This window comes from Macrotis lagotis, chromosome 1, assembly GCF_037893015.1.
Source record: "Macrotis lagotis isolate mMagLag1 chromosome 1, bilby.v1.9.chrom.fasta, whole genome shotgun sequence".
Classification (NCBI taxonomy): Eukaryota; Metazoa; Chordata; class Mammalia; order Peramelemorphia; family Peramelidae; genus Macrotis; species Macrotis lagotis.
The window spans coordinates 299,980,868-300,006,137 of NC_133658.1; the positions used below are offsets into that span (position 1 = coordinate 299,980,868).

General features: G+C 36.5%; 1 long non-coding RNA gene across 5 annotated transcripts in view; it reads left to right on the top strand.

Moving 5' to 3' along the window:
- LOC141505445 (uncharacterized) overlaps positions 1-25,270 on the top strand; it is a 182,695-nt gene that overhangs the window by 122,362 nt on the left and 35,063 nt on the right. For 4 of the 5 annotated variants that reach the window (XR_012473605.1, XR_012473604.1, XR_012473603.1 and 1 more), the window contains one exon: positions 2,662-2,804. This is a non-coding gene — a long non-coding RNA (uncharacterized LOC141505445). The remainder of the gene's footprint in view (positions 1-2,661; positions 2,805-25,270) is intronic. The other variant, XR_012473607.1, reaches the window with a different exon arrangement.

A 25,270-nucleotide genomic window follows, 5' to 3' on the forward strand; every position in this document is an offset into this window, starting at 1 on the left:
TTTACAAGGGCTTTGCTTTTCTGTTAGGGCGGGAGGTGAGAAGAAGAGTTGGAAAAATAAAATAATAAAAAAGTAACAGTCAAAACTTTACCAAAAGTATCCCACTGCTGAAAGTTTTGGGGAACGTCATTCATATCTGGTGCTGAATTGATTTAGAACAACACCATTTATCCATAAATTATCCTCTTTGATCCTTCTAATAATGCTGAAAAATAGGTAGTACACATAGTAGTAGAAAAAGCCTGAATATGAAGCTTAAAGACTTAGTTTCAAGTTCTGCCCTCTATCTGCAATTTAGCTATATGACCTTGGGTGATTAATCTGTCCATGTGAAAAGCTTGAGGGTTTGTACTTTGGAAGTGATTTTGCTAATGTGATAGTCATAACATGGCTCTGGTCCTCTCTTTTGCTTGAAGCAGAGGAATGTCATTGGTTTGACTTTAGATGTTTCTTAGAGATATTTGAAGTAATTAGTCTATAACAAAGCGGTTTAAGAATGAGGTCCAAGGGGGCTATTAAAATGCTTTAGAAGACTATTATGGCAGATGGAGCAGGATGGGGATTGTCAAGATGATGTAATCATGGGTTCTGGGCTACCAATATTAATTATTAATTTGCCTTAACATCAAACAGGTGACCTCAGGCATAGGCCTTAAGGTCACAGCCACCTGTACTAATGTGGTTGTTCTTGGGCCAATTTTTGCCTGGGTTCTTATTACCCTGTCTGTAAAAAGGTCAGCATAAGACTAAGTGGTCTCTTCAGTCCCTTCTAGCTCTGATATTCTATGATTCAATAATTCTATTCTTTTATAGCTCTTCTAGAACATATCACATCTTTCCTTTGAATCTATTTATGTATACACACACACACACATATGTCATCTCATCTATACTCTTGGCTCCATAATAAAACAGATTAAATCTGTTTCATCTTCATAAGCTCCTCTACCATCCTTATGTCTAATATACAACCTTGTATGTATAAGTGCTCAGCAAATATTAGGAGAAGAAAGGAAAGAAGGAAGCATGGGGAAAAAAACAATAAGGAAGGAAGTGAGAGAGGAAGGGAGGAAGGAAAGAAAGAGGAAGAAATTGTAGGAAGGAAAGGAGGAAAGAAGGAAGGAGAAAAGAACATTTTAAAGTAATGTAGGGATGAATAGCATTAGCTTATGAACTGAGATTATAGTTGTCCATGACCACAAATAGTGATCCTTATGTCTAACCAGTGATCTTTGACATATTTTCTTTTTTCCAAACAATTTCTGAAAGAGTAGGTATTATTTAGAATATTATATTTTCTCTAAATCTTTTAAATTTCCCTAGCTCTATTGAAACCATCATTTATTTCTCTAGTCACCTGGCTGGGTAAACTTGCAGTCAAAGACTTCCCTCTTCTTCACCCCCACCAATGACCAATCACTTTCTAAAAGTTGTAGATTCTGTCTCCATACCATCTCTCACTTCATTCCTCTCCACTCACTTTATCATCACTTTACTCAGGTCCCTATCCTCTCATCCGGACTCTTGTAGAAGTTCCCTAATGACTTTCTTGCTTCTAGTCTTTTCCCTTTTCCTAAACTATGAAAATAATTTTCCTAGGTTAGAGGTTTGACTATATCCCTCTCTGTGGTTTTCTTTCATTTCAAGAACAGGGCTATCCAACCTTACTTTTAAAAGTTTATATTGAAACTTAGATCATATATTTTGATTTGCCATTTTAGTGAGAGCTCTGTGTTTAGTAAACCCATGGGTGGGTCACAGAAAATTGCCCCATGAGTCGCATTTTGAACAGTCCTGTACTAGAATAAAGTAGATTTCTCAGTCTAGGGTTAGCATTCTTCCAGAATCTGGCTCCAGCCTACCTTTCCCATTACTTTCTTTCCTGGTTCCTACCAAGATGAATAACTAAACTGTACATCAAAGCCTATATTCCACCTCTTGGGAATCTTCTCTTCCATCAAACCACAATTCAGGTGACACTTTCATAGTAATACTTTACCTGCTTCTAGATATTAATACTTTTCTCTTCTTAAATTGTACTATGTTTTCCTTTCTGTGTTTATGTATTTTTCTCTACTTTCTATCCTAGAATTTAAAATCCTTGAAGGTAAGAAATATTAAAATTTTCTGAATTGTTAGAGGTTAACAGCAAATTTTCCATATAGTAGGTATTTAATAGGTTTGCAATTTAGTTCAATTTAATCTATCTCCACGTCTGAAAAAGTCATAAGATAATAGGATTATAGATTTAAAACTGGAAGGGACTTTAGAGGTCAAGATCAACCCCCTTCATTTTACAGGTGAGGTAACTGAGGCACAGAAGGTGTTAAATGACTTCCCCATGAAGTTGTGTCTTGAGAAAGGATTTGAATCTAGGTCTTCCAAGTCCAATACATAAAAAATATTGATAAACACAAAGCAAAGTTTGATAGGTGAAGGAAAAATAGCATCAAGGCCCTCGGGGCTCTCATCATCTTATTTTTTCCTATTAGACTTTAATAATAATAATAATAATAATAATAATAATAATAATAATAATGTTTATCATTCATTTTCAAAGAAGATCATAATATCAGGTAGATGATGCCATGACAAGCATGTGAATTATATTTGAGTGAGGGAGATGTTGTGCTAAATCACCAATCTTACTTTCTTCTCCAGAGCCATCTGGGTCCAGTGTCCAGATATGAATCAAGAAGGCTGATGTGGGGCAATCAAGGTTAAGTGACTTACCTAAGGTCACACAGCTAGTAAGTGGCAAGTGTCTGAGGCCTTATTTGAGCTCCCATCCTCCTGAATCCAAGGTCAGTGCTCTATCCACTGCACCACCTAGCTGACCAAGAATCTATGAGGGCATCTTAGTTACAGCTTCCTCTGTGCTCTCCATTTCATAATTTTACCAAGGCTATGACTACCTTAGGGATTGTACCTTGGTGATGAATTTCTAAGAATCTGGTTCTTAGATGGTTCCCTTCTTCGCTCATAATTTTTTGGCTCAATGATAAACACAACTTCCTTAGTCACACTTCCTCCAATAATTTGCCTATACAAAGTAGAAAACATGTCCCAAATTATGCATAAAGATTTTCACTTTCTCTTTCTGACATAAACAACATTGTGCCAGGCATACATATTTATATGGAATTAAAAGCACATGATGCAAATGAAGAATGACACCCACATTGCACATGTTATAGACAAGAATCTATAGGTAGAAGATGGTTGTAACACAAATAGTCCTCTGCTCTCTGGTTCTCCTCAGTCTAATCTCTCCTTTAAAAAAGTTTATTTTTCCACAGATTGTCTAGTGTTCATATTTTCCTGCTCTCTGCCTCACCCTTATGTTGTCACATTTATTTTCTTCTCTGGAAGGCAGCTGTTCTTGTAATCAAAAAAGTTTAGGTTCAAGACTTGCCTCTGACAACACATTAGCCATGTGACTATAAGCAAATACCTTAACTTAGTTCCCTAAACAACTCCATAAGATCATACATTTTATTTTTTAAATTACAAAAGAAAACAAGTATTTTGCATACATTGTAGAACAGAAGAAGATTCTATATGAAACCAGAAATCTCTATTAAGTAGAATTTGCTTCTCTTTTTTAAGAAGATAAGAAAGTCAACATGTAATTTTCAAAGCTATCCTGCTTATCTGTTCTCTTTTGTTGGGGCTGTGGGGCAGGGCAGCCCTACTCATAAGTCTGTCTGTCTGTCTGTCTGTCTGTCTGTCTCTCTCTCTCTCTCTCTGTCTCTTACCTCTTCCCACTGGTGGGAAAAATAAAAGGAAGGCAAACCCCCTTTAGTAGATAGTAAAATCAAATTTTAAAAATTCCACATTATTCACACTCAAAAATATATGTCTCTTTCTGCATCTTGAGTATAAGACTGTTAGTAACTGATGAAATCCTGATCTGCCCAAGGGACTTTCTCTAGAGCAATGAAATCACAGGTCTAGACCTTAAAAAAATCCTCTCAATGAAAAAGTTGCATCCTTTCATAGTGCACTTCTTTGAAGCTACCAGGAAAGGACTTTGTCATGGGTGGATCAAGGATGTAAGATGACTGGGAAAGCAATAAAGGATTGCAATTCTAGTTTTCCCAAACTTCCCATGAGGAAGTTTGGACAAGTTGCTAAATGACATCAATTTCCTCCCTTTTGAAATGAGAAGTTTGGACAAGATAACTTCTAAAGCCTTCTCTAGCTTTGAATCCTGTGATTGTGATGAAGAAACCTAGGAAAATAATAACTATTAATAGTGATGATGATGATTCATTGATTAATGATGGTAATGATGATTAATATGAAGTTAACATTTTTATAGCACCTACTATGAGCAAGGCATAGTGCTAAGTACTTTATAGTTTACTCAACTGATCCTCACAAAAATCCTGGGAGAAAGATACATCTAGCCTGGCACAATCTATAGTGAATTGACTTTGGAATCAAAGAAATATAAGTTCAAAACCTGCCTCCAGTCTATATATGATATTGAACAAATCACATAACCTCTTCATGATCCAGGTAACTATCTACACTGATAGAGTAAATTTCTACAGTGAGAGTTCTCTATATCAGAAAATTCAAAGATCAAGTTTAGGATTAGATCTATAATTTCACTGTTTTCAGTGATTCAGTTACTTGCTAATTATGTGACCTTGGATAAGTCACTTAAACATTCTGAAAATTTGATTTATCATCTATAAAAGGGGGAAGATGATTCTTGCTTTACTTAATCTTTGCAGTTGTGAGAATCAAATGAGCTCATAATTATAATACAGTGTTATATAGATGGTAAGTGTTTTATTTATTGTTTATTGTTTTAATAATTATTTGTTAACAAATACTAACAAATATTCAGTGTAGAGTACTGTGCCAGATAATATGCGAAATTTATCACAATATCATATCATCTATACCTTCTGGGAGACTGCAATTAGTAGGGGGTTTAAACAAAAGGAAGTAATTCCAATGAAATAAAAGAATGGAATTTGTTTGAAGAGATGTGACTGCATGTAGGAATAAATTGATTGTTCCTTAGAATGATAAGCAGTATCTATCTGAAACCATCAACAAGAATTATATGCAATGGGGATAAGCTAGAGGCATTCCCTATAAGATCAGGGGTGAAACAAGTATGCCACTTAACATACTACTATTCAATATTGTATTAGAATTGTTAGCTTCAGCAATAAGAGAAGAAAAAGAAATTGAAGGAATTAGAATTGGGAAGGAAGAAACAAAACTCTCACTATTTGCAGATGACATGATGATATACCTAGAGAATCTTTAAAAATCATCTAAAAAGCTACTAGCGGATGACTAAGGTGGCACAATGGATAGAGCACCTGCCCTGTAGTCAGGAGTACCTGAGTTCAAATCTGGCCTCAGACACTTAAAAATTACCTAGCTGTGTGGCCTTGAGCAAGTCACTTAACCCCATTGCCTTACCCCCCCCAAAACATAAAAAAACTACTAGAAACAATTAGCAATTTTAGCAAAGTTGCAGGATATAAAATAAACCCACATAAATCCTCAGCAGTTCTATATATTACTAGCAAAAATACAGCAGCAAAAGCTAGAAAGAGAAATTCCATTTAAAGTAATTTCAGACAATATAAAATACTTGTGAGTCTATCTGCCAAGGCAGACTCATAAACTATGAAAACAACTATAAAACACTTTTCACAGAAATAAATCAGATTTAAATAACTTGGCAATTATCAACTGCTCTTGGATAGACTGAGCTAATATAATAAAAATGACAATTCTACATAAATTAAACTACTTATTTAGAGCCTTACCAATGAAACTTACAAAACAATTACCTTAATGAACTGGAAAAAAATTGTAACTTAATTCATAGGGAGAAACAAAAGTCAAGAATATCCAGGGAATTGATGAAAAAAAAATGCAAAAGAAGATGGCTTAGCTTTACCAGACCTAAAATTATATTATAAAACATCAGTCATCAAAACTGTTTGGTACTGGCTAAAAAATAGAGTGGTGGATCAGTGGAATAGATTAAGTGCAAAAGAGACAGCAGAGATGTGACTGCACAGGGGACTCTCTAGTAAGCATAGATTTAAAAAAGAAATATACAGAAAATGGAAGACAAGCCAAATAACAGAGAATGAACATCATAGTATGGCACAGTGTAGTAAAATTAATGCTAGAAATGCTAAAACTCAAAATGAGGCTGAAGCTGGTGAAGGAACTAAGAACTACACAAAGCCAGATAAAATTAAATGGAGAATTAAAGAAGTGGTAGGATCTTTTCATGGGGCAGATGGTATGATAATAACAAGGAAAAGATAGACTTTCAACTCTTATTTTGTTTCTGTTTAATATATAAAGTAGAATAACTGTTACATTCAAAAGAATAGAACAAAAATGACTAACAGTGAAATGACAAGTAAGGAGATAGTTGTCCTTGATGAATTCAAGTTCACCTGACCCAAAAGCTCTACCATCTTAGGTCTTGAAAGAAATGGCCAATGCATTTGCTGAAAAAGTTTCTGAAAACTGGGAAAATCATCACAAAATTGATGAACAAATATATAAACTTTTTAAAAAATGTAATTGAATAGGAATTACAAACTTTAGGCCAATGAGTTGGACTTTTTGTTTATTTATTTTTGCAAGGTTGTAGGGTTAAGTGACTTGCCCAAGGTCACACAGTTAAATAAGTATTAAGTGTCTTGAGACCAGATTTGAATTCAAGTCCTCCTGACTCCAGGTGTTCACTGTGCTACCTAACTGCCCCATTTCTTTTTAACATTTTTATTTAATTTTTTGCATTCCAAATTTTATCCCTTTCTCTTCCCCTACTCCCTTAGACCATAAGCAATCAGATATTGGTTAGACATATGCAATTATTTAAAAATTTCCATATTATTTTCTTTGATTCTTGAGAAAATTTCATATCTGATCATTAAAAAGGGCATTTGGTTAACATTTAGAAATAGAGGCAATGATTACAAAGAGTCAGAATGAATTTATCAAAGACGGATCATGCCAGACCAATTTTCTTTTTCAACAGTTTTAAAAGACCAGGGAATGCTATGAGTGCCTAGATTTTAGAAATATTTTGATAAAGTATCACATACTTTTCTTATGGAGATAATAGAAAGTTATGGATTAGATCAGGGTTGTCCAATATTACTTTTAAAAATTTTTATTGAAACAATAGACAATATATTTTGATTTGTCATTTTACTGACAGCTCTGTGGTAGCTTAGCTTTGTTTACTAAAGCATTTAATAAACCCACAGAGGGCCACATAAAATTGCACTGTGGGCCATATACGACCTTTGGGTTGCATTTTGGACAGCCCTGAATTAGATGACAATCAGAGGAGTTCAGAACTGGCTGAATCAATGTTATTAATAGCTCCAAGTCAAAAGAGTAGAAGGTCTACAGTGGAGTACCCTATGGCAAACAAATAAATAAATAAATACATGCATGCATACATACATACATACATACATACTAATTTGGATAAAGGTAGAGGTTTTATGCTCATCAGATGTGCAGATGACATTAAGATGAGAGGAATTTAGAGATCCTGACTGAGCATTGGGTCAAATCTAGAAAGAAGGCATGAATAGAAAAGAATAATTCTGGAAATGGTCTGGGGAGGTTAATGGATTGTAGACTCAATCTGAGTTAGTGGGTATGATGTGGTGGTCAAGAAGCTCATATGACCATGAGCTTCATTAGAAGGGAGGCAATTTCTTTTTTTCCCCTTTCCAATGCTCATTTTATTTTATTTTTTAAAAGTCCTTTCTTATGTTTGATAGTATAAAATTTTTTCTCCAATTACATATTGTATTTTTGGATTCATTTTTATAAGATTTTGAGTTCCATATCTTTTCATCCTCCCTTCTTCCCCTCTCCTCTTGTAAATATGGTAGGCAATTTGGTATAGTTTACACATGTACTATCATGTTGAACTTATTTCCGTATTAGTCTCAGTTGTGGAAGAAACATCAAAAGGAAAAAATAACCATGAAAAAGAAGAAAGTCATTGAAAAAAAATTTTCTTCCATTGTACTTGACTTGGATTTTATGTTGCTGAGAATAGTAGGGTCATTCACAGTTGATTATCACTCAATATTGCTGATACTGTATATATTATTTTCCTGGTTATACTCACTTTACTTTGTACCAGTTGGTACAAGTCTTCACAGGTAATTAAGGAATTCCTAGGAATGAGTAAGTGATAGTGCCTTTAAACCTTGTCCTTGGGGTGGATAGGTGGTACAGTGGATAGAGCACCAGCCATGGGGTCAGGAGTACCTGAGTTCAAATCTGACCTCAGACACTTAATAATTACCTAGCTGTGTGGCCTTGGGCAAGCCACTTAACCCCATTGCCTTGCAAAAACAAAAAACAAAAACAAAAACAAAAAACCCTGTCCTTATCACCTCATCTGTAGAATTTTGTTTGCTTCTGGAGACCAGAGCTTATGAAGGTCATAGATAAGCTGGAGTATTCTAGAAGAATGTAATTAGAATAGTGAAGATCTTTAATCAGGGTTGATTGAAGGAACTTAGCATATTTAGCTGAGAGAAAAGAAGACTCAGACCTTTCATGTATTCAAAGACTTCCATATGGACTATGACAAAGATTAGACTTGCCCTGTTTTTTCTAAGAGAACAGAATAAGGAACAATAGGTAGAAATTGCAAAGAAGCCAATTTACGTTTGATTTTATGAAGAGCTTCTTAATTAGAGTGATACAAATGTGGAATGGCTTGACTCTAGAAGCAGTGGGTATTCCCTCTGTGGAGGTTTTCAAGCAGAATTTGGAGGACAATTTGTAAGTTTTATTTAGTGGGGATTGCTTTCTAATATGGGTTAGTCAAAATGGCCCCTGGGGTTTCTTCTAATTATCAAGTTTTGTGATTCTTGATGATATGACATATTCAAGTATAGTAAAGATATAGAATCATTGATCATCATGGAGTCATCGAAAGAGCTGGGACAAACCTTGGAAGACTTATGGGCCCCTTATTTATAGAAGAGGAAACTGAGATTCAAAGAAGTTAAACAACTAACCTAGGGTCATAAGATGGTAAATATTAGAGATTATATTTAAACCTAGGGCTACTGCTGGAAGAAAACTCAGAAGTTATCAAAAAATTATCCTTATTTTATAGAAAAATTTTTTTCAGAAAAAAGGTAGAAGAGAAAAAAAGAATTCAATGCTAAAAGATTGCCTATCTGTCCATCCACTTTCATAGGTCAACAAAGGAGGTAAATCCTTTCAAAACCATCTTTTACAGGGGAACCAACCAATTAATCTTGGGCATAACACTCTTCAGTGAAATGTATCTAACAGGAGGTGTCAAGAGAAGGTTCAAAGACCAAGGATTCATTTTGGTGTAGCCCCAACGAATAATAAAGAAATGTATTTTTTCCACTTTCACTTAGATTATGGGTTTGTCTTTAGCCTTCCTAGTTCCTTACCATTTTTGCATCATAAATTACTTTGACAATCTGATGAAGTCTATGAATCCCTTTTTAAAATAATGTTTCAAAATGCATAAAATAAAACACCCAGGATTACAAAGAAAACTTGTCTTATTAAAATCCAATCTCTTGACTTTGCAAAGTGCTTTCCTCAAAACCCACCTAGGAGGCACAAGGACTTAAAATCTCTTTACAGTTAAGAAAACATAAGTCCAAGATCAGCCCATCAGTGTGTATTTATTAAAAAAAAATTTCTCTGTGCCAGTCACTTCTAGGTATTGGTGAAAAAAGACAAAAATGAGGTAGAAGAAGGGAACCAGATGAATTCTCTATTCATAGCTGAAAGCTCTTATACTAAGAAAATTGCTTGAGTTATTAGACTATACATAGAGGAGGGGAGCATAATTGCTTTGATATCAGATGGTACAGAAATCACTTGGGTGGGAGGAGGGATGAACAATTTAAGAAATTACAATCCAGGAGAACTTGAAGCATGTGTAGTGGTTCAAAATGGAGGGGAAGGGAAAGACCCATGGAACAAAGAAGTCCAAGTAGAAAATGGGAAACTACCATTACTCTTACTTTATTACTTACCCCTAAGGAAAGTCAATGTTTTGGATGCCAAATCTTTGGGTTTGACATGGTGGAGTACAATCATGTGGTACATAAAACTCTTGGTAACCCCATCAACACCTCTGAGTTGGATAGGTGCAGGATTTACAAGATCAGAGCCATTGTCTTTAATATCCTTCTATTTTCTCTTTCTTCTCCTTACCCTTCCTACTTCTCTACCCCAAATTACATCTTATGAACCTAGTAAACAACAATTGGCTGAAGTGAATTGGCCTACTCTGGTTACAAGGCATCTCAGACTCCCTTAACACTCTGTGAGATTATCCCTATGGGGACACCAAAAGGTCAAGCTATAAGACTCTGGGGCTAAATTCCAGGAATCACAGAGTTTCTCCAGTAAAATCCTGAGACTGAATTTAGTATCTGGGAGATAGAAAACATGAGGCGTGATAGGTGTGGTCTCTTTCTCCATGAGTGAGATTCAGATCTCTAAGCAGCAAGCTACTAGTTAAATGGCAATAAGATAGATTGTGCAGAATGGAGTGTCAGGCTCCTTAATGCTAATGGATGATTTTAAATGCAGAGAAGGATTTACTAAATAAGTCAAGTGTGAGTGTATAAGAGAAGATTACTGCAAGTGAAAACAATTACATAGTTAAACCAGGAGGAAAGGAATTTTAAAGGAGGCTTGTCTTTAAAGTTATTTAAATCAGTCTGAGTATGATTCTAAAGGACTGGGAAGGTGAAAAAAAAGTTTCAGCAAAAGATTCTTTTGAAAAATTAAATTGATATACAGACAAAATCAGCTTCTTTGGCAGGTGGAGAAGAGATCACTGATCTTTAGAAAACATTGGCCAGGGAGACAGTTTGGAAGCCACATTAATGGTTCCCATAACTTAGGTAAAGGAAGTCAGTAAAATAGCTGGGTTCAGATTTGCTGAATCTGAGATTCTACTGCAGGGCAATGGAACTTCAAAAGCTGTATCTGGACAATTACAGTATAATTTCTATTACCTTGTAAAGTTGTACCATCTTTCTCTCATGGCTCTAAAGAAATGGGCTGATTATATTAGTGCTTAAGTAGCAAAAATATTAGCTATGGCATGAGAAGATCAAGGTTCAAATCTTATCTGCTTCTTACGAGATATGTGGTCTTGGGTCTTAGTTTACCTGTGTGTACAGAGAAGGCTTTGGTCCATGATGATCTTTTAGGTCCTTTCTAACTCTAATGAGTCCTGGACTGCTCCTCTGGGATGATTCCTGAGAACTTCCTTGGGATCAATCATTTTCCCTCAAAGCAAGAACCATGACCAAATACTGCTGATTCCTCCCTCCCAACCCACCAACATTCACATTTGTTAAATAAAAGGGAGTGGATTCAACTCCTGATGCTGCCATTGAGCCTCTATGCCTCAGTTTCTTCATTAATTTAATTCAATAAATATTCAATGAAAATTTATGTTTCTCTCCCCTAAATGAACCAGTCATTTCAGAGTTGTAGGAAGGGAACTCCCAGTGAGGAAACTCCCTGCATCAACAAAGACAGGCAACTGCTGTGCAAGGTAAAGTCTTAGAGAATTGTAGAGTGATAAAAAACTATTTGACCAGGGTTGTTGGTTGGCAGAGATACTAAAGTGGTTTGCCATTTCCTTCTCTAGTTCATTTTACAGATGAGAAAACTGAGACAAGAAGTGACTTGCTCAGGGTCACACAGTTACAAAGTATCTGAGGCTAGACTTGAACTCCCATTGATGTCTTGCTCATTCCAGACCCAGGGCTGTACTACCTAGCTGCTGACAGGGTTGCATAGACTATGTATGACTAAGGCAGGATCTAAACTTCTGCCTTCTTTTTGCTAAGGTCAGTTCCCCATCTACTTCCCTGTTCCTACCTCTTTTTGACGATTACTATTAGGAGTGGATATATAATAGGTATTCTCTACATCTCCTGGGGTTGCATCATGAGATCATGCCAGCTGAATTTCTTATCTTTCGAGACTCAACTCATATCACCCATATGTGTTATGGCCTCTCTCTCTGAAACCCTGTATCAATTCATTTAAAGGCAACTACTATAGTGATGAGTCCCAAACTTGGTGTCTAAAAAGTAGGATTCAAATGCTGCCTATGACAATTATTAGCTGTGTGACCATGAGCAAATCAAAGAATTTCTACAAGCCTCTGCAAGCTTCTGTCAAATGCAGAGAATAATGTTTGCATGACCTATCTCATAAAAGGACTGTGTGGAATGCAATTTGTAAATCATAAAGCATTATTGATGAGAGATATGTCTAGGACTCCTGTGGATCCTGCTCCCCATCCACATCCTCAACCTAAACAGGCTTCTGTCTCATTTTGTCTTGATACTGCACCATTTCAGAATAGTTAAATAAGGGAAATTTTAAAGGTATCTTTAAAGTTACTTAAGTCAGTCTGATTGTGATTCTAGGGTTATAGGAGAGGGGTAAAGAAATCTCAGCAGGTTTCTCCTTTAAAAAATTAATTAAAGCAACATACATACAATCAAGCTTATTTGACAGGAAACACTCTCCTGAAAGTAGTTTTGAGAACCAATCACCCTAATGCCCAGATTGGTGTCCCAAAGTATTTACCAGTTGTGGTTCTTGAGTTTGCCATAAGTAAACTAATTACTATTGTTTTGAACAGAAGCACAGAGGACTTTGCCTAGGGGGTTTTATCAGCAATTCTAATCCAGTGTCACTCAGAGTAAAGCAATGGGAGGCATCTCTCTTCATGTTATACCAGCAATAAGCTTATAAAGATGCTGAGAAATAAGTTCATTTTTATAATAATAACTCAGATTTATGTAATATTTAAGTTTTCAAAGTGTTTTTCTCCCAAAAGGAAAGTCCCATTTTACAGGTGAAAAGAGCCCCAAGATCAATTCCTCAACGGAGACTTTTTAAATGCCTGTTATTTGCCTAAGCCTCTAGTAGGGTCTAGATTGCTGTGCTCCAATGGTTGATCCTTGAGGAGAGATGGAGCGTCTTAGAGGCTGAGATGAGGAGGGAGAGACTTCCAGGTATGGGGGATTGGCTATACAAAGGTACAGGATGGGAGACAGACCTTTATATCAGAGACATTAAGTAGACCAGTTTGGCTGGAGCAGAGTGTGGGAGCAGGAGTAGTAGCAGTTACTCATCTTGGAAAGATGGACCTTTGCCATAAGAGCTTTGCATACTGGACAGAAGAATTTTTTATTTCAATCTAAAAGTAAGGAGGAGCCAATAAGTGTCCTGGGTAGGAGAGTAATCTGATCCAATTAAGAGGATAAATTTGACAATTGTGAGGAAAGAATTGAGGGGGATGAGATAGGACATAAGGGGAACCTATTAGGAGGATACTGTGATAATCCAAGTAAGATGTAAGGAGAGAATGGACAGTAGGATTATAGTGGGAGTCTATGGAGTCCAGGCAGGCTAGGTAACTTTTCCCTCAACTCTTCCTGAGTTGAGAATGACTCACTCATCCCGCTTTCACTCTCTATCAAATCGGGGAGTTCCTCATCAGCATTATCTTGCTGCTACTGGTATACTTCTTGTTGGCACAAAATTGTTCACAATAACAACATTAAAAATTTTAAAATAGCTATTTAATTGATTTATTTATTTTTATATTACCTACATTCCACCTATAGATTTCTCCATCTCTCGTACCAAAGAAATGTTCTCCATCTTGAGAATTTTTTAAAAAATAAAGACATAAAATGAGGAAGATGAAAAATTCAGCAAACTTAGTCAACTCATCATAAAGAAAATTGACTTTATGTAGAATGCTTTATAATTCCTGATCTCTTCTTTGGGCCTAAGGTATTCTTCATGGTTTCATAGTATTCAGTTTTGGTTTATGATTCTTGGTTTTTTTTTTTTAATCATGTTGTTTTTTTATATTATATATTATATTCTTAATTTTGCTTACTTTATTTTCTATCAGTTGCTGTTAAGTCTTTTCATGCTTCTTTGCATTCATCATGCTCAGTATTTCTTTCAGGACAGAAATATTCCTTTACATTCTTATATGACAATTTATTTAGCTATTCTTCAATCGATGTTCCATCTGTTTTGTTTCCAGGTTGTTTTTTTTCCTACTACAAAATATGCTGCTATAAATATGTTGGTATATATGACACTTTTGATTTTTGTCAGTGACCTCCTCCTTGGGGTACATTTCTAACACTTTATTTTTCCTGCTCTTCCCCTATCTACAACCTGACTAATATGGAAATATTTTTGCATGATGTCATATATATAATAGGTATCATATTTATTGATGTTCTCAATGGGTAGGGAAAAGTAGAGGAAAGGGGAGAATTTGGAACTGAAAATAAAATTTAAAGTTTTTTTAAAAAGAGACTATAAGCAGTGTGAGTAGAAGAATGGTGGTGATCTGAACAGACATAGGGAAATTAGTAGGAAGGGAGGGAAAGATAATGAGTTCCATTTTGCATAGGCTGAGTTGGAGATGCCTAGGGGATATTCTAGTAGAGATATGAAACAGGCAGTTGAAGATGTGGAATTGGAACTCAAGGGAATCTTAAGACTTAGAACTAGCAGTCATCTCTATAGAGATGATAGATGCATCCATAACATTTGATAGGATTCCAGAGAGAAAGAGCCAAAGGCAGAGAAACAGAGAGGGAGGAGACAGAAGGGGTTAGAGGTAGGGAGGTGGGGTGAGAGAGAGAGGAGGGGGGAGAGAGGGAGAGAGACAGAGACAGAGAGACAGAGAGGGGGAGAGAGGGAGACAGAAGGGGCAGAGAGGGAGGAGAGAGGGTGGGAGAGAGAAGATATAGGGAGAGAGAGAGAGAGAGAGAGAGAGAGAGAGAGAGAGAGAGAGAGAGAGAGAGAGAGGATAGTAGTTCCAGATTAGAGCCTTGGGGTACAGCTATGCATAAGGGGCAGGAAATTGATGATGAACTTACAAAAGAGTGTGAGAAGGTTTGGTCTGACAGATAGGAAGAGAACAGGGAAAGAACAGTGTCAAGCAAATAGGACAGTGTCTAGTAGGGAGGTGATAGGGCTGGAATTTGAATCCAACTCTTTTAATGCTCACTGTGGTACTTTATTTTCTACCCCACACTAGTAGAGATCCTTTCACCAGAGCTTCTTCAGATTTTCTTAGGACAGGACATTGAATGGCTAAAGTCATTCCAGGAGAATTCCTCTTTCAAGATGAGAAGTGAAGGCAGCAATCATATCCCTGACATTTTCCCTGAGACGGGTGACAGCTGGTGAGGGTTTTGACTAAAGGAAGAAGGAGCAAGCAAGAGAAATCATTGTGTTAAAAAGCCATTTAAAAATGTGTTCTGCCATCTGCTTGGCCATCTTGGTGTTTTTTGAGGGGTAGAGAGAGACCTTTCTATTTTTTTTTTCTTTTACAGATTGATCCAATGTCACACTTCAAATGGGGTTGACCCATCACAAAATTAAAAGCCAGAGTTCCTCTTTGGTGTCCACAACTACTATATGGTTTCCTTTCTTCCAACCTGGGTCCCACATACTCCTTCCTTTGCCATTGCTGCCTAGAGTTCTCCACATTTTGTACCTAAGTTTAGACCCCCATCTCTCCAGAATCCTAAAATATTGATTTGCAAGTCTGAGAAACTCATCGAACTCTTGAATGTTAATGGTTTAGAATGATACCCTACCAAGTAGGTTAGCATTTGAACAAGAGACTCCAGGCAATCACAATGCCTTAACTCAAAACAGTAATTTTACAATAATGGTATTTTATACACTGAGAGAGGCAAATAGAAAAAATAATTTGGGACATAGGGGCTTTTTACTGGTTTTTGAATCCCATTCTATAATTGTTCATTTACTCTATCAGTGCTGAAGGCTTGAAGTCAGGCATAGTGATGGTAGTCCCCTTCATTCATATAATGCTTAGAAGATACTTTTAAATTCATTATTTTATTTGATTCTTGTGGTAATCCTATGAGTTAGAGGAGGTACATCCTGTATCTTAAAATTTAGAGCAGAAAGGAACCTTATTGTGATGTAGTTCAATATACTCATTTGAAGGATGATCAGAGAAGGGCAATGACTTGCCCAAAGTCTCACTGGTAGGAAGTGTAGTGGGGTGTTCCCTACATGTAGCAAGTAGTGTCTAGATATGTGGTTTTCTGTTGTTACTCAACAGAAATCAGAGAAAGTATTTATAGGAGAATATTTTCTACAGAATACAGAATGGAAGAGTTCTCCTTTTGGGAGCCAGAAAACTCCCCAAGTCTGTCTATCTTCTATCTGTCTGTCTCACTCCCTCCTTTCTTCCCTCCCTCCCTTCCTTTCTCAGGAATCCTATCAGAACTTATGAATTCTTCTTTCATTCCAGGAGATGACTACTGGATCTATCTAAGCCTTAGCAATCCTTTGAACTCCAGTTCTAAGTCTCCAACTGCCCATTTCATATCTCTATCTGAATGTCCTCTAGCCATCTCCACTTAACCTATCCAAAGTAGAACTCAATATCTTTTCCCCTCCCCTCCTACTAGTTTCTCTATTTCTGTTCACATCACTATCATTCTTTTACTTATTCAGATTGCAGTCTCTTTTTTAAAAAAAATTAAGATTTTATTTTTAGTTCCAAACTCCCCCTTCTACTTTATCCTTACCCATTACAAAATAGATTCATATTTATAATTTTATAATCTATAATAATTCATATTTATAATAATTAATCTTTTCCTTCCCAACCTTTCTCCAATGGAGATTTTAATTCCTGCCAAGATGGGAAGCATTGATGTTTGTGCTCTGGTATTCTGTTCTTAGAGAGACAGGGTGGGGCAGGGGTATCAGGCTCGGATTATACCTCTCTGATTCCATATTACTAGTGTGTAGTTTCTAGCTTCAAGCCAACTTCTTAGCATTCTTCATTAATGGGAAAAAGGATCCCAAGTTTTGAATCCAAGAGTGGAATCTACAATTAATATGTAGTCTTTATACCAAATAATAGTTCCATAATTAATATATATAAAGCAAATAGCAACGAAACTGGTTTTGTCTTGCTTCTACACCAGAAATCAGAGAAAGTATATGTATTAGAGAATTTATGCCACATAAATACAAAGGGAGGAGTTCTCTTCTTGGGAATCAGAAAACTCCCTAGGAGAGAGTTCCACGTCTCACCCAAAGGGAAAACTCCCTGAAATCTCCATTGTAGCAAACTAAGAATAAGGATATGATCAAAGTTCTACTTATTTGCTTCTTCCCAGAGTTTTTCTCCTTTCATAAACCCCTCAAAAGTTTCTCAAATATCTTTTCTCTTAGAGCTGGAAGTTAGAAAACCAAGAAAAAAGCACAAAGAGACTGAAGAGACTGGATCTCCCTTATCTCTTGCTGTATCTCCATTAATGACAAATAGATAGTTCCAAACCAATGGAATCTGATGTGCCAAATATTACCATATCATGTCATTTTCAGCATGTGTTAACTGAATCTACTAGTATTAATATTATTGACATTACAATTATTATTATTCAGTGTCATAGTGGCATGAATGCACTCAACAGTTCTGCTCTCATAGTGTCATCATCTTTACTCTATTAATTCACAAGTGTTTTTAATTCTTTTTTCAGTATTTACTATCCAAAATAATTGTGCTCAGAAGGTATTACAGCTATGTTTGGAAGAACAACATCAAGTCAATTTACTTGGTCCTAATTATTAAGAAAATGGACTAAATTTAAAGCATGGAGAAATGCCAGGTGAATTAAATCAAGAACTTTTTGACATGTCAAGGAGAGAGAAGGCTCAAGGAATAAGATTTGACTTTGACTTGAATCCTAGGAAGAAGGGATTAAAAAAAATAGACTGCTAAGAAAGGGTTCTGGATGGAAAATAGTAGATACACTCCACCATGTATGATTTGGTGTTGGAATGAACTTTTAAAGATGCCAGCTTTAAATGTAGATGAATTGTGGAAGAAATTGTTTGCAGCGAATTAGAAATTTAGTACAATCCCTTCTGGAGTCTGAATATCCTCTGATAATACATCTTCTCTATAATTGTTCCTCCAGCCTCTACCTATACAACTTCAGTGATGTATCTTTTAAGGTAGCTCAATGTGATGTTAGATAACTGATTATTAGGACTCTAACTTTAATATAAAATGGAAGTTTGTCTCTTTTTTAACATCCTTCATGGGCAGTATGGTCTAGTAGATTGAGCACCAGAATTGGAATCAGGAAGACCAAAGGTTCAAATTCTGCTTCAGGTATTCTCTAATTGTTTGACTCTGAGTTGATCATTTAACTTCTCTGTCTCAACTCCTTTTGGTAAAATGAAGAGGTTGGGCTTGATGGCTTCTAATCCCTTCTAATCCAAATCCCTAAAATCACTTGGAAGGAGAAGATACCAGACACTGCAGTCCTTTCTCAAGATAAACTGTGTAGTATTCCAATATTACTAAACAGAGTACAGCTATGATAGGCTGGACACGTTTGAATGCCAAATGTACATTTGCCAAAAAAAAAAATTCTATGGAGAATTCACACAGGATAAGTTATAACAATGGGGGTCAAAAGAAGTATTATCTGGACACATTGAAGGTCTCTCTTAAGAACTTTGAAATTGATTGCACAATGTGGGAGACATTGGTACAGGACCACCAGTATAGCATGCTCTCAATGAGGGTGCTGTGCTTCATGAGGAGAGAATTGAAGCAGCTCAAAGGAAAGGTGACATCTATAAATTTAGAGTACCCACCCCAGGTGTTCACATAGACTATTTTTTGCCCATCTTGTGGTAGAGCATTTTGAACTCCTATTGGTCTGATCAACGACAGTGGGACACACTGTACTTTGTCTCAAATATAGTGATGCCATTTTGGTCTTCTTCAATAAAGAAGGACAAGAACCAACCAAGGTCTCTTCCAACATTAAACCTATGATTCCCTCATCAAAAGCTCTCTGAGACAAACTTCCCTCTCACCAACCAGTAAGTACCATTTTCTTTCATTCCCTTAGGAAGCTAGTAGCATAGACAGGGACTTCTCAATCCCCACCTTCTGTCAAAGAAATCTATATGCTTAAATTGGTTATCCATGGGCTGAGAGTGTGAATGAGTAATGCTGGGGGGTGGGGGGGAATTTGATTCAAAGACCTCTCTGTTGGGTTTCTGGAATCTGGTGTGAGAAGTATTTAATGTAAATTACTACATCTGTCAAAGCCGAACTCCAACAAGGCTGGTTAGCAATGGAGGCTGTTCAAACTTCCCTATGCAAAGGCAATGAACACTAGATGCAAACTAATTAGGTGACACAAAACATTATTTTTAGATGAGAAATGAGCTCTGCAGGAGGTGCACCCTTCCTTTCTAATGCCTTGGTTCATAATTATCCAACCTTGACTAGGTAGGCTTCAGTTGAGAAAATTGCTTAAATATAGGTACTACTTTTAGCTTTTATCAAGAACTTACTAAGGAAGGTTCTTGGATAAGGCCACACAGTGCCATGAAGTGTGCAAGGGCATTGATAACTGGATGTGCTTCTTTTGGGGGGCAGTGCATTTCCCTTCCAAGAAGCCAGGAACCTTGCATTTTCTTTCCAGCTATTGCCATTCTTGAGTTTCACTTTGAGATCTTCCATGATTGTCATAAGGGGAGCCCCCTCCTAAGGTTGATTTCCTCCTCTCACTCCACAGAGACCAGAGTAAGACTCTTATTTTTTTTGTGACTTGAACCTCATTCCTTTGGACTGTCCTCAGTACTATTTGTTTTCAACTTTATTGTTTTCACCACAGGTAAAATAATTACTTGTTTATAGCTCTACCTTACTCGTCCTCAGTTTCTTTTTTTATAAAGTGAAGGTATTGAACTGTATGATCCCTAATGTTCTTTCATCTTCTAATAATCAATTCTCTATGATGCTCAATCTAAGGACTGAGAACTTGAGAATTCCTTTGTACTGTATCCTAAATTAATTCTGATTCCTGCTGCAATCTTCTTGCCCCCCTTCCCCACCCCCCACCCCTTTAACAATGTCTTAACTTTAGGAGAGTGACCCAGCTTAAGAATTTCAGGTCTAGTGGTGGATCAGTGTTTTCAGCAAACTTTTAATTTCATGATGGAGGCTATACTTAAGGAAAAGAAAAGTCAGGAAAGAGAGGTCAGGCCAAGGGAAAGGGTGATATGATAGGAAGAGTGTTGGATCTGGAATCTAACTCCTGCATTCAGATCCTGGCTCTGCCTCTTACTGCCTAAATGACCTCCTCAGTTTTCTTATTCAGAAAACATCCCTTCAGACATTAAGTTTATAATTTTTTTATCAAGGGGAGCTTCTAACATTGACAGGGAGTGATGGGAATGCCTTTGGAGGATGGAAGCAGGACTGCAGAGTTAGTTTTCTTCTATAATTGTCCATTTCTCTTTTGAGCATCAAAGTACCAATCACAGAATTTCTAGGACTTACAGGTCTTCTAACTGAGCCCTCTCACTTTATAGACAAAGAAATTAAAGTCTAGAGAAGTTAGGGTACCTAACTGAATTTAAATCCAAGTCCTCTAGTTCCTTCTATTGTGTTTGATTTCAAATTGGGTCAGAAACTTCCAGTGCTACACATGTGTGTAGATTAATGTGTATATGTGCATAGTGTAATATTATACACACACAAGTACATATATTATGTATAAGATCAATAAAGTATAATCTATAACACATAATCTATAAAACAGAAAATAACATTTAATAATGTATAGATATAGATCAATAGATCCATATCTATATCTAAATGAAATATATGCAGAATGCTATGCGGGGTATTAGAGATACAAAGACAAAAGAATAGGTCAGTATTCTCAAGGAACTTATATTCTTCAGTGATGTTAGGGAATACAGCCTGCCAAAAGATAAATATACATATTTATCTGAGGAGTGGGAGAGCACTAAAAACTAGGGAGACCTGAAGAGATGAAGAGGGGTCTGTGAGCAGAGCCTTGAAGGAAACCAAGGATTCTGAGGAGCAGAAGTGAGCTGGGGGATGGCTAGGTGGCACAGTGGCACAGTGGATAAAGCACCGGCCCTGGAGTCAGGAGTACCTGGGTTCAAATCTGGTCTCAGACACTTAATAATTACCTAGCTGTGTGGCCTTGGGCAAGCCACTTAACCCCATTTGCCTTGCAAAAAAAGTGAGCTGGAAATTTATTCCAAATGCCAAGGGGTGGCACAGTACCTCCTGGTTGGTCTCGTGTTTCCAAAGATTTTGTAGTTGTGGCAAAAATGTTGAAACTTGGTGCATCTAGGTGGCACAGTAGATAGAGTGCCAGTCCTAGAGTAGGAAGACTTGAGTTCAAATCCAGACTCAGATACATAATAATTACTTAACTGTGTGACCTTGGGCAAGTCACATATCTTCATTGCCTTGACAAAAAAAAAGTTGAAACTAAACTAAGGAGAGCTACTTAGAGGCTTAGAAGAGCTTTGGACTGTCCTCTTAGAAGAGCACTACCTCTCCTTTCCTTGCTTGGTCCACTTTGGGACTCCAGGCCAGACTCTCCTTTTTCTTCCACTTAAAGCAAGAGTATTTCTTCTACCTCCCTTTCCTCCAGTAACAATGGTAACTTCAAGCATATATACTTGCTAGCTGAACCTGATACCACCCATCATGTACCTACCTTCCTTTACTGTCTTAAATTTCCTCCTTGATCTCAGGTCATCCTGAGAGATGAATGCTTCTAGCCTTAACTGTAAATTTGGAAGTTCTTGGGTTCCTGACACTATCCCAGTTGTCCAGCACTGGTTGTTCTGCAATTACACAGCTTCTTGGAGGAAACTATCATTGTCTAGATCATCCTGAATTTGAGAGAACTAGTCTATTGAGAGATTGAACCTTGTGATTTTTTTGAATAATGCAAGTCCTAAGGGAAAAGCAAAATTTCTGCTCAACTGTCCCACAAAGTGCTGGTACTCTGAAGGGGAACCATAGTGATGACAAAAGGTTATTATTTTATGAAGTTATCTTAGTAGAAAAGTCTTAGTTTTTGGAGGTGGAGAACCTCTTCCTTCTGAGATAAATTAACAATGATGAGCATTAGTTCTTTAATTGCAAAATGAGGGGGCTGGACAAGATGGTCCCATTAGTTTCAAAAATCTCTAGATCTAGTAATCCTATCAACCTGAGAAAGATCTGGATAGAGTCCCAAGTACTGCTACTTATTTATTTATTTATTAGTATTATTATTATTATTATGTAGTAAGTCTGAATCTTAGTTATTTTATGAATAAAATAAAGGATTAGACTTGATAAATTCTAAGTTTGTGATCTTAAGAATCTTTGAAAATGTGCTCATGAGTTGTTTGTTTTAAACACGCTTTTGGTTGTGCGTTAACAAAAAAATCATCCCGTACCTGATAACCATTTTGTGAACAGAATACCTTTTCTAGAAGGGACCCTCTCAATCCCTCTCCAAGTAGACCTAGATGTCATTTACACCTGAATTTTGTAAAAATGATGCAGAGTTGAAAAAAAAAGATGCCTGACTCTCTTGCTTGGTATCGGGCTCCCCCCCAATAAATCTTGTTACTTTGTGAGTCCAGAATCAGAAACTCTTATGAGAGGGGTTTGTTTGGCATTAGATGATATGCCTCTAGGTGAATTTTGTTCTTAATGTTACAGCAGTGGAAATTGTAACTTCTAAGATTTATCATAAAGTCCTTCCTAAACAGAATAAATTTCTAGGACTGGAAAAGAAAAAAAAGGATAAACTGTTTATTTTCCTTTTCTCTAATCAGTGAAAAGATTATTTTTAAAGAGAAATAGATCTCACTAAGTTTCTGTACCTTAAATGAATTCTGACTACTAATGAATTTCATTCATTATTCATAGAGCTTGGACTCTCAGGACCCTCTCAGTTCCCACAGTCTATGATGATATGATTCCCTCTCAAACACATCCACTAAATGAAACCAGATCCATAAAAGTGAATAGAGGGTTAAACTTGGCATCAGGACAACCTGAGCTGAATCTTACCCAACTTATTAGCTGAATATATTTGGGCAAGTCACTTAATCTTTCAGCCTCAGTTTCCTTATCTATAAAATGAAGATAATAGCAACTAGCTCACATTGTTGATGTGATGATCAAATGAAATAATGTTATGCAAAGTATTTTTTAAAATCTTAAACCACTATGTTAATTGTTCACTATTATAAGAAAGAGCTGCTGAAGTCATTGGGGTAGGAGATCTATGGGATAGAAAGGGAAAGTGTCCCTCTGCTCAGAATGAATGAGTTTCTGCTTGGAGTTAGATTAGACCTTTTGGATCTATCAAAGATGAATCATACTTGATTATCTGCGAACTCACATTTTTGCTTTTGGATCATTCAGATTTCTTGATTTGCCTTCATTCATTTCTTCATCGAGCAATATGTACAGTGTGTTCTGTGCTGAATGCTATATACTGGGGAGATTCAACATTTAGATAAGACATAGCTTCTTTCTTAATGGAGATTAGAGTTATATAGGAAGATATACTAGATACAAGTAACTGCAATATGAACTGTTATGTAAGTACACTAAGAAGAAATAAAACTAAGTGTTATTTATGGGAGAAAAGGTCATTAATGACAAATAAATCAGAGAAGACATCATGGAAGTTAGTATTAGATTTCAATTTTAAAAAATGAGTGGAAATTTTAAAAGACAAAAAGAGAGTGTGGGGGACATTCATGTGGAAAAGTTTGAAAAAAGTATGGAGGTGGGAAAATATAGTGTGTGTTCAGAGGATACAAAGTTTAGTAGTTAAGCTAAAGCACAAAGTTAGTGGAGGAATAGAATATGAAATAAGTCTAGAAAAGAAGAGGTGGTGTCAAACTGAAAAGGTCCTTGAATGCTCTACAAAAGATTTGACTTGTACTTGGTAAGCAACAGGAAGCCTCTGAAGGTGTTTGAGCATGGGAGAGAGATAACCAGATGCATGAACAAAAGAATTTTTTTTTCTGGCAGCAGTACAAAAGATATTTTGGAAGGGGGAAGGAGTAGAGGTAGGGAAAAACTGTTAATAAGGTTTATTACAATGTTTTAGGTGGGTGGGAATGAGAACTTATGCTAGAGTGGAAATAGCATGCTGTGGAACTAGAAAGATGGACATAACGAAGAGAGATGGTGAGATAGGGTCTGGTCAGTAATTGGATATGGGAACTGAATGAGGAGGTGTCAAAGATCAAATGATGATGGTGATGATGTTGATGAAGATAATGAAGATGATAATGATGATCTCTGTGGTGATGATGGTGTTAATTTAAATCAGTAGATTGATGAATAGTGGTACAATAGACAGAAATAAGTAAGTCAAAAGGAGATGCAGGGTTTGGGGGCAGGGAGGAAGATTATAAATTGAGCTTTACTTTTATTGAATTTGAGATATTATAGGGTCAACTAAGCAGTGTAAAGGCAGCTAGGTGGTAGAATGGATATTGTCAGGCCTGAAGTCAAGAAGACTTATTTTTCTGGGTTCAAATCTAGCCTGTATGACCCTAGGCAGTCACTTAACCCTGTTTTCCTCAGTTTCCTCATCAATAAAATGAGCTGGAGAAAGAAATGGCAAAACAATTTCAATATCTTTGTCAAGAAAACTCAAAATAGGGTCATAAAGAGTCGGGTGGAGATTTCCACTTGGAAATGTGGGTCTGGGGCTCAGAAGGAAAACAAGAGGGTAGGTAGAATTTGGGGAGTTTTCTACACAGAGAAGGCATTAAATGAAATTATGAATGTATAGAGTTTAATCAAGATAGAAAGCAAATCTCTTTTTTTGTGTGGTTTTTGCAAGGCAGTGGGGTTAAGTAATTTGCCCAAGGTCACCCAGTTAGGTAATTATTAAGTGTATGAGGTTAGATTTGAACTCAGGTCCTCCTGACTCCAGGGCCAGTGCTCTATCCACTGCGCCACCTAGCTGCCCCAAGAAAGCAAGTCTTGATTAAGCTTCTACTGTAAGCTAGGCATTCAGATAGGCACTGAGACAAAAGTGAACCTAGTGTTTCCCTCAAAGAGTTTAAAGTCTAGATGTAGAAGACAATATACACATATATAGGTACTATTTATACAAAATAAGACAATGTGTGGTATAGTGCATAAAGAGTTGGTCTTAGATCTAAGAAGAGCTGAGTTGATGTCTTAATTATTGCATGAACTGATTGTGTGGTCCTGGGAAAATGGCTTTTCTGTTTCCTAGGCAATTTTCTAAGATAAAAAAAAATTGGCAAAAAGATA